A 10704-nucleotide genomic window follows, 5' to 3' on the forward strand; every position below is an offset into this window, starting at 1 on the left:
TAAAAAAACTGCACAAGTAATTGCTGAAAAAAATAGCTTGCAAAAGAAGCTTCTAGAGCACGGCGATCTTGCTGGTTAATTATTTTTGTAGCACTTAATGAAGTCACACTTTCTGTACATCCCTTAATCTTTTTGTAACCAAGGGAGGTGGGTCGCTTTAGTTAAAGAGACAAGACCAATCAAAGATCTCAATATCAATTTGAACAACATTTATTCAACATGCAAACATTTAACAGCAGTAAAGGCATTGGCTTCACCGATTCAGTCGAGTACTGTGATGGGAGCCCTGGCATGATAGGAGTAGAAACAAATCCCTAACAAACACATTCTACATGGCCAGGGTATATTAACTTTACAAAACGTTCACTCAACATTAAACAAGAGATGAACAGCATATTACGGCATTTGGCCTTAGTAACGTATCCCGGAGTATGAGGTTTCCCCGGAGTCCAGCTCCAGATAGTAGAATTACACCATCTGTACTATGGAGACCCAATTATAACTTTATCTCTCAGTGGCTTCCAGCAAACACATCAGGCACCCTTGAAATTACATTATTCATTACATCATTTCAGCAGGTGGCTTTCGCCACGTGCCACCGGCACCTATACTTAATGGTGGGATGCAAAACAGTGCCATTATACCTTGATGTAATGCGGTGATACAACTTTACATCACATCCAAACATGTTTGAACATTTGTCAAACCTATTAGAATAGGTCAGGAAACAGCCATACCAACAGGGTTATGTCTAACCTGAATCCACACGAGGCTCAGCAACAACTAAATCGTCGGCCAAAATCACTGAGGACAGTACGCACACCTCTTAAAACGTCTGTCTTCACGTTTATAATAATGCCAGGGTACTTACCAAATCATCTCTGAAAGTCGATGGCTCTTCAGGGAAACCTTGGAGACTAACAGTTAACTGCAGTCCATGCCCAAACTGTCCCGGCTGGTGGATCTCAGGACCTTCTTCCCTCTCCCCTAACTGACCATTATAGGCGTGGCCAGGAATGGACATCCTGTTTACAGTTCATGGGGAGGCCAATGCTGAGGTCCCAATTTCCAGTATAACAGCAGGTTACAGCTTTAATATCAACAAGATCAATTTAACGTATTTACAAAATTTCGACGCTTATTTAGTTCACAGGATCCAATCCTCAAATTCGTAATCGTATTTTGATTCTACACTTTAATTTCTTGGTGAGAGAAGATCATGTTTCCAAGGCAAGGCTTTTTTAATCAGCTGAATCAAAATAGCGGTATACACCCCTGCGTGGTGAAGTTGAGAAACCGAGGATGAGCCTTTAATGAACTTAAGCCATTAATTGTGTTCAAAATGGTTGTTTAACTTCACCCAAATACCCAATTTTCATTCATGCACCCCCTTGGAGTTCCCTTGGTATGCATGCAAAGTTTCGGGCCGCGAGGTTTCATGGTTTTGGAGTGATGGAGGAGACACACACACACGCACTGATTGACTGACACACTGACATTTATTACAGGTACGAGAAAATACAACTTGCCACTTCACTGATGGGAATATTAGGACCGGGGGAAGAGGGCATGGAGGGAAGGAGGATCAAATGCGGGGTTTGGAAGGGGGGGCGAGGAAGGGTCGGGGGCGGTCAACGCCTCCTTCACCACACATTGTTATACACTCCGGGAGGGAGGGTGTCAGTGAGGAGGATGGGGGAGAGACGAGGTAGTAGGGAGGGGAAGGGGTGTGCTGGACTTGCACTTGGTTGAGGGATTTGAGGGAATGTGGGGGGGGGGGGGGTCAGGTGGTGGTCCCCTTCTTCTGGCATTAGTACATGGATTGAATAAAACAGGGTACGTTAAAACAGCATGTTCAAACGGATCATATTAAACAACACGTGGACACTGCCCAGGGCCGTCTGTGGGGGGTGGAGGGGGAGCGGCTTTGAGAGGAGGTAGGCATGAGGGAAGGGCGTTTTCCTTCAATCATAAAAAATCCATGCCAGTGTTCGTGCTTTTATTTAATTTCCACACATGTGATAAGCTTTTGAATCTCCTTACCTTGTTGGTGAGCCAAATTGTGGAATTGATCCGAGCAGCAATTCCGACCGCTAAAAAAAACATACGTGTTCAATTCGCAAATTCTTTGACACCTCTTCCTCTCCTCGACCTGTGGTGAGTTGTATGGTGGTGGAGGGGGTTTGTGAGGAGGATAGCATGAGGGGAAGGTAAGAGAAGAGAGCGTGACGGGAGGGGAGGGGAGGGGAAGGCAGCATACTTGGGCATTACCAGGGCGATAAAATGCACTCAAACAACACCATTTTCTTTTTAACTGCCGTGTTCTAAATAAAACCAGGTGGGAGCACTTAAACATTAAAACCCACGTTATCTACCTTGCAAAGGCCTGCCTGCATGCATGCTCACACATGCAGCAAGCTTTGCACCCCTCCGATCAGCTAATTCTGAATTGGATTCATACATGCTACAATCTAAGGAAGCCGTTTTAAATGCAAAACGAAACCATCCACCCTTGTAACAGCTCCCACCCATACGTGTTCCTCCAACCTCTTCATGGTACATGCTAACCATGCATGCACACAGGTGATATACTCATCCTTCCACTCACACACATGCACGGATGTCCCCACACATGCACTGCACAACACGTGTGGCTTCGGCACCGCAGCACGTCCGTCCCTCACGTGCAGAAGCACATGATTCGCAAGTTGACCATGTAATCTCCTCCATGGTGCCACACACCACGGGCCCCGGTGAGAGCTTGGATTGCACACCCATGAAACCTGTGCATCGCACACACGTAACCAAGCATGCAGGCATGCACCCCCACCCCCCCCCCCCACGGTACTCATTTGCACCACAGCTGTGTGTGCTGTCTCCATACTTCTTCGTTTGCAACAACTGCTGACTAATAATATATTGCAGTAACTATTAATATACTTATATTAATATTTTGTCATGAACGTAGATCGAACAAAATGGTGTAAAGCAAAACCGTGCTTCTTTGCTTGCAGCAACAAACAAGTACCTCTTCGCTTGCAGCAGCTGCTGACCATTGATATTGTAATGGTTGTGGGGGTAGATGGAGGAATTTAATAGGAAAGATAGGATTGAATGGAGTTGTTTGGTTCGTGAACGTGTGGGATACATCTCAATGTAATTAAGTAGGGAAACTGTGAGCTTAAGTGTTACATGTCACCATGCGGAGGGTGGTGCGGTGTCAATTAGATAGGGATTAAGGATAAGTTCCCCCAATATGTAATTACCCCCCTGTGACTTTTCCCTGTTTTTTGTATTACAAAGCAACAACTGAGCTGCATGATCAAGTTGGAAGAAGCCCCACCTCCAAGGATGACTGCGGGCGAAGTCACTCCCCCGAGGCTGATAATTGATGGGCATGACGTTAGTGGCAGGAAGAAGAAGAGGGTGTAGGAGGCAGGCGATCAGAGAGGATGGGGAAGCAGCTCATGGCGAAGAGGAACACACGAGTGTGGAGTGAGGGACACACGCAGTCGAGAAAGAACGTAGCTCGGAGATGGCCTGTAAGAACATGGCTTTACCGCTGGCTTTCCTTCGACGCATGAAGGAGACGGCACGATTCTCGTCTTCGTGTTGAGGTGATTTGGCTCGCGTGGTGAAGCGAGACGCTGGTCATCGACTCTTCGCTGGTCATATGAGACGGGCCTCGAAGCCTCGTGTATGTCAGTCACCAAAGGGGACAGCGCCATTTTATGCTGCATGGGGTCTCTGAGCCTTGATGTTGAATACCGCTCATGAATTGCCTGAAGTACGTTTGTCCCGCTGAGAGAGAGCGACTTGGCGCTAGTTTGCACGCGTCTACGCATGCAGGACCAATTGCCTCGATTCCATGTTCCATAAAGACCATCTCTGGACCAAGCTAAGTACCAGAGTAAAGGAAGGATGTTCTTCGATTTCATCTCCCCTTGTCTGTATTAAAATCTGTGTGTGGAGGCACCTCAATTTAGACCTTAGGATGAATTTCCCTCACGTATTATGATATTCGGATTATTGTCCTTTATAAATATTTGTCTATTTTCATTAAATTCCTGTGTTTATTTTAAGTTCCTGTGTCCATGTATTTATCATGAAGTTCAAGTATGAGCACCCCTGTGCATCCATCTGTGCCTCCGCCATGCCACCATTGCACCCCACCCCTCCTGCACGCGTTATAATCTCTGAGTATCAATGTGTCCGCCTCCTATTAAGGAAAAAAGACCGCTCGGCGATCCGGGCTGGTGGTGTTAACCACCCATCACCACAATTTGGGTCGGGGGGTTTAACCTGGACCGCCAGCTCCATGACAATATATTGCAGGAACTCTTAGTATATTAATTTTAATATATAATGAAAGCAGATCACATAAAATGGTGAAAAATCAAACTGCAAACATAATTGCTGAAAAAAAGGGACCCCTTTGGACTATATCGCCATGGCTTGCAAAAACACCTTGTGGAGTGCGGAAATCCTGTTGTTTAATTATTTTCGTTGTGCTCAATGAAGTTACACTTTCTGCACATTGTTGAATCGTTTCTTCCCTCAATGTAATCCTCCGAACAGTTTTTAAAAAGTTGTGTCCGCTTCCAAGGCAATCCAAGGCAAGGCAAGTTTGAGGAGGCCAAATCAATATGGTGGCTAAGACCCGTGCGAGCTGAAGTTGGGCTGACCAAGGATAAGCCTTTCATGGAGGTAAGCCTTTAATTGTCTGCAAAAAGGGGTGGTTAAATGAACCCAAACACCCAATTTTCATTCGTGCACTACCTTGGGGTTTTCTTTGTATTTGTGCAACGTTTCATGGTTTTGGAGTTATGGAGACACACACACACACACACACACACACACACACACACACACACACACACACACACACACACACACACACACACACACACACACACACACACACACACACACCAGATATAGATACATTGTCCTGCATGTGAAACACCAGGATGACAGTTATAGTTGGGTTGGGATTAAAACCCAGGCTAGATGGCTTGGAGTTAGAGGCTAATGTGCAATCCTCTCTGCTGTGCTGCCAGCTCCATCACGTCATTCATTAGTGGGATGTGACTTTGCCACTGATGCTGTCTCCCAAAAGTTTTGGGCAGGAACTTGGCCAGGGTACTGGAACACAATGTCCTACTCCTGAAAGGCGTATTACAATCTCAAAGGAGTTTCAGCAGACGAGACGGTAAAATTAAGAGAAATTCCAAGGTAAAAGAGCAGATAAAATCGAAACAAGAGAATGCTTCAATCGATATAGCCATTTCATGAGTCGCTGGTTGATCTCTTTCCAGACGTCACACACCAACTGACTGTTCACTCCATGCAGGTTTCCTTCCACTTGGTCTGGGTGGAGATGAGTGGGGTGGGGAGATGGGGTGGTTGGGTTTATGGATTATTTATTTATTTGTATGCAGTCTGTGGCTGCTTGGTTGTATCATTTTCTGGGGCCACGGCTGTGCAACTGATGCAGTGCACCTTAATGAAGAGTAAACAGGTATTTATTTTTGCCCACCTCAGAAGGATGCCAGGCTGAGTCAACCCACCTGCTGTTAATTCAATTGAACCCAGGGGCTTGAACTCAAGACTTTATGGATCCTAAGCCAGCCACCTTTACCGTTAAGCCAACACCAGACTTGGATTGATGGAGAAGAGAATGATTTTCCACAAAGTTTTAAAATCTTCTGCTTCTAATAATAAATAACTTAAATTACAAAGTAGTTGTAAATTTAAATGCTGTATGTGGTATAACCTCAGTATCCGGACCTAGTTGAGGACGGTGTTGGCTATATTATTGTTCAGCCTTTGGATACTTGCGTGCTTAGTATGTAACAAATGGCACAATTTGGATGGTTATTGGTGGGTAAGATGAGCCTGATGGCCATTGATTCTTCTTATTCTTCTTGGTTCCCCTTTATTTGCAATGATTTATCCAATGAGGGTTTTCCCTGTATCATCACCCAACACCTTGTCCCTCATTTCTAATACATCGTTACACCTTTTTGAATGATTTTAACCTCAGAAAGCCACAGCATCACAACTGCACCGCATTCATGAATAAAAGAAAGCGCCGCTTGCACAGCACGAGTGCATGTTGTTCATAAATTACAGAAAATACTCAGCTTTCAGCACCAAGTATCATCAGGGGACATTCCTCAAAGACTTATCCCCACCTCCCCCGTTTTGTACCGTATATTGTGCACACATGTCCAAGACAGGATAATCGTGTACATTGTCAGCGAGTTTTGATGAATAACATCAATGGCCTCATGTGACGACAACCTCACCGAGAGAACTCCTTTCGAAAATGGCGGCTCTCGGGTGTGCAATGCAAGGTTCAGCTCCGAAAAGGATAGATTACAATTGGTTTAGTAAACCTGAACAATCGACAATGTTGCTATAGTTACTCAGTGTCATTGAAAGTATGATTACCCTCGCCAGAGGAGAGGTATTGCATTTGGGTTCGTTTCTTTGTTTGTCGGTTTGTTTGTTACTTGGTGAAAATGTTTCTTTTTTGCTGAGTGTGTTGGTCTCTAGTTTTTGTCTGTCTGTTTGTTTGTCATATGATGTTTGACCACAGTTTTCAAGCAATCGTTCTGAATTTTTTTTGTGTGCTGACCGGCTAAGGATGGCAACGTTTAATTATGGTAAGATCCGAATCCGGATTTGAGAATCTTTCAAGTGATTCTTCACCATTGAGAAAGAGGGCCAAAAACGATATATAACACAATATCTCAAAACTTTACCGTTGGATTCCGACGAAACGTGGTCGACAGGATGAGATGCCACGAGCAAGAATTTATTCAATTATGGTGAAGATCTGGATAGGATAATTATTTAATTTTTAACTGCTTCTTCACCATTGAGAGATGGGGCCAAAACTATGTTTCGCATGACATCTCAAAAAGTTGTGGACGAGTGTTGACAAAACTAGGTGGAAAAGTTGGTTAGGTGACAAGAACAAGTCGATTCGATTTTGGTGAAGTGGGATTACCTATCAGTAGGATACAAATCGTAAACTGTTCAGCCTGGTGAGGAATGTACTCGACCGAATGCTGTTCCGTTTCGCCGTGTCACTCTATGAGTGATTTTTCATTTGTCTGTTTTTTTAGATCCTCGTGGAGGATCTCTAAGTCTTACTCACGTTGTTGTTCTTGTGGACTTTTTTGTTTCACAGCCTACAGTTTTCATGGAAACTTCCTGAAACTTGGCATATATATGTAAAAATACCCTGCGCGGAGAGTAACCTTCTCCGATGTTGAAAATTCCTCCGAGAAAAAAAGTTATGATGTCAAAATATCTCCGCTAATGGAAATCGCCTAAAAAATTATCTCCGAAACTAGGCAAGATTTTTGAATTCTGTTTGCGGGAATCGAACAGGGCATTAGCAGAGATGAATTACCGCACATATGATACATCACTATGACGTCATATCAATTTTTATGACTTTTTGTTTTTTGTTTCATTTGTTTCACAGCCTACAGTTTTCATCGAAACTTCATGAAACTTGGCATGTTGTTGTTCGTCTTTTAGCTGCTCCCGTTAGGAGTCGCCACAGCGGATCATCCGTTATGATCCACATTCTGATTTGGCACAGGTTTTACGCCGGATGCCCTTCCTGACGCAACCCTGGTCACCTCTTACGACACAGGGATAAGGATTGGATTTCGCCATGATTCCAGGCTGCTCTACACCCTCTCATAGCACGGCCCAGTGCAGATCTCCTGTCCTCAAGCGATCCTCCAACCCAAGCCTCCGAGTAGCCGGATTACAGGCGCACGCCACTACGCCCGGTAACTGAAACTTGGCACATATATGTAAAAAAAATATCCTTCGCAGACAGTAACCATCTCCGATTTTGAAAATTCCTCCGAGAAAAAAAGTTATGACATCAAAATATCTCTGCTACTGGAAATCGCCTGAAAAAAATTCTCCGAAACTCGGAAAGCTTTTTGAATTCTGTTTGCGGGAATCGAACAGAGCATTAGCAGAGATGAATGGCCGCACATATGATGCATCACTATGACGTAGTATCAATTTTTATGACGTCATTCCTATTTTTTGACATTTTTTGTTTCACAACCCAGAGTTAAGTCGGGAAACTTCGTGATCTTCGTGAAACTTGCCATGTGTATGCAGAAAGCCCACGCGCAGGCAGTAACCATCTCCGATTTTGGAAATTCTTCCGAGAAAAAAAGTTAACGTCATAATATCGCCGCTAATGGAAATCGCCTATACCATTATCTCCGAAACGAGGCAAGCTGTTTGAATTTTGTTTGCAGGAATCAAGCTGGGCATTAGCACAGATAATTTATCGCAAACCTGATACATCACAATGACGTCATATTCATTTTTATGACGTCGTCATTAAGAGGACGAGGATCTTAGCTCATTCGAGCTTGTTTTTTCTTCTGTTTGTTTGTCCGCACAGAATATGAGTGTTTTTCTCATGAACCGCTTGTCAGATTGAGCCGAAGTTTTCACCACAGGAGCGACTACTCATATAGAATGTTTTTTTATGATAACTATGACGCCATAGGTCACATGGTGCAGCAGCTATATTGTAAAAAGGAAAGATTTTGGACCTCTGAATCTCTGAAACCGCTCCATGCAAAAAAATGTAACTTGGCATCTGGCAAGTACTCCACATGGGGAATATGTGATTTTTTTTTCAATGATGTCATAGGTGCCTTCGTTGTGACGTCATAATTACATACATAGAACGCTGCATCTGATCAGGATGAAAAATGTTGAGGTCATCTAGGGGTAAATTGGTGCACAGAAAAAAAAGAATTGATGACATCATCGGTCATGTGATTTGGCAGCCAATTTTTTTGTTTGTTTTTTTTAACCTTCAAAAATCTTCTCTGAAATGGCTGGACAGATCGAGGTGAAATTTACACAGATGACCGACTCTCCATGAGGAACAAAATGTTCACACATATGATGTCATAGGTCACATGGTTTGGCAGCCATATTGGATTTACCCTAAAATCCATAAAAAAATCTTCTTCTCCGGAACAGCCAGATAGATCGAGGGGAAACGTCACACAAATGTTCTCCAAGTCTTGGGGATACCAGGGTATTCATGAATAATTGATAGGTCACATGATCTGACAGCCATATTGGATTGAGCAAAAACCTTAAAAAAATTATTTCTCTTGAACCGTTTCATCAATCGATGTGAAACTTCACAATTATGATCGAGTAGTAATGAGTAAGATATATGTACAGTATATTTATTTATATATATATATATATATATATATATTTAATTTTAACCTGATCGGATGCATGGTCTGGCAGCCAGAGTTATTTGATTTTTTTGATCAGGCTTTATTATTATTATTATTATTATTATTATTATTATTATTATTATTATTATTTGAATAAGGCTCACTTGGCTGTGCCTGGATGGTTTTGAGAGTAAAGGAGTAGCAGCTGAAACCCAAATCCTATCCCGGTTCCCCCTAATGACTTCATCTTTGCTTTTTGCTTGTTTGGGTTCCTTCTGATGACTCCAATGCAGGACTGTACCTATTTGGTCTTCCATTTGATTTGAATTGAATTTATTTTAATCTCATTCTAAATTCAATTGAATAATAATAAACATCATGGGTCATGGTCAGGTGTCCGATCAAAGTGGGGTTGCATCAAAGTGGAACGTCTTGGTGCCCGGTTATCACTGACAGCAGTTATAATGTGGCAGTTCTAATTTGTCTATTATTCATTACGTAAAACACCAGTGCACAGACACCACACAAAACTACACAAACACCACACAAAATACACACCACAAACACTACATAAAACAAGTCCTGATGAGGGTCTGCAATCTCTGATTGCTCTTTTTCTTGTTATACTTGTATTTGTCTGTTATTATATAATGGACGATTATTTTTTATTAGTCATTTTGTATACTTGGCACTCTCATATGTGTTTGCACACATATCCTGTGTAATGTGTATATGTAGGCCAGGTTCACAAGCTTCCCACCAGACATTTTGTTTCTCAAAGGGTCAAAAAGTAAGGGTGTGGCGTCCTTGTGTAGTTGGAGTTATGACTGCCTACCCGCTTTTCACTCCCTCTCCACTCCCCACAAATGAAGAATGGTTTAAGAGAGTACTACTCCCTTCAATGTAATCACTTGGCAGTTTGCTTAACCAAACATGTCCTTGGTGTGTGTTGAAGGGAAGTTGCAGAGTGAGGAGAGAGCTCCACAGGGTAATACCATGGACTACCACACAAATGGGGCATGGTGTGTCATGGTCACATGAATGCGGAGGATCATGAAATGAGATCTTTACGGATGTGCGAGATGGTGTTTACGTGTATCAGGACCCTATGATAACTGGATTGGGTGGTGCAATGTCGCATGTGGGAAAGTGGGTGTGAGAGGTAGTGTGAGAAGGTGAATGTCTCAGTTGAATATGTTTGAGATTGAATTTGATAAGTCGGTACACTAAAATGAGTGGTATCATGTTATGGGCTATGCATGCAAAGCTGATTAAGAATATATATAACAGGTGTATGCCCAGGTAGCCAATGTCCCTCGACCGATTACAATGGTAACACCCCAGCTGCCACCTGAATCGACAGTTGGCAAGATTCAGTCTGACGTCAAAGGCCATCCTGGGTGGTGTGTGGGCAAAATTGAGTTTACTTTTGTCTACAATGTTG

The 10704-nt window shown here is 43.0% G+C and overlaps 1 pseudogene; it reads right to left on the reverse strand.

Moving 5' to 3' along the window:
- Nucleotides 1–7678: 7678 nt before the first annotated feature.
- LOC147034349 (signal recognition particle RNA) lies at nt 7679–7819 on the reverse strand (annotated as a pseudogene).
- Nucleotides 7820–10704: the final 2885 nt, after the last annotated feature.

Source organism: Eptatretus burgeri, chromosome 1 (assembly GCF_056783735.1).
Source record: "Eptatretus burgeri isolate ZD-2024b chromosome 1, Ebu_testis_v1, whole genome shotgun sequence".
Classification (NCBI taxonomy): domain Eukaryota; kingdom Metazoa; phylum Chordata; class Myxini; order Myxiniformes; family Myxinidae; genus Eptatretus; species Eptatretus burgeri.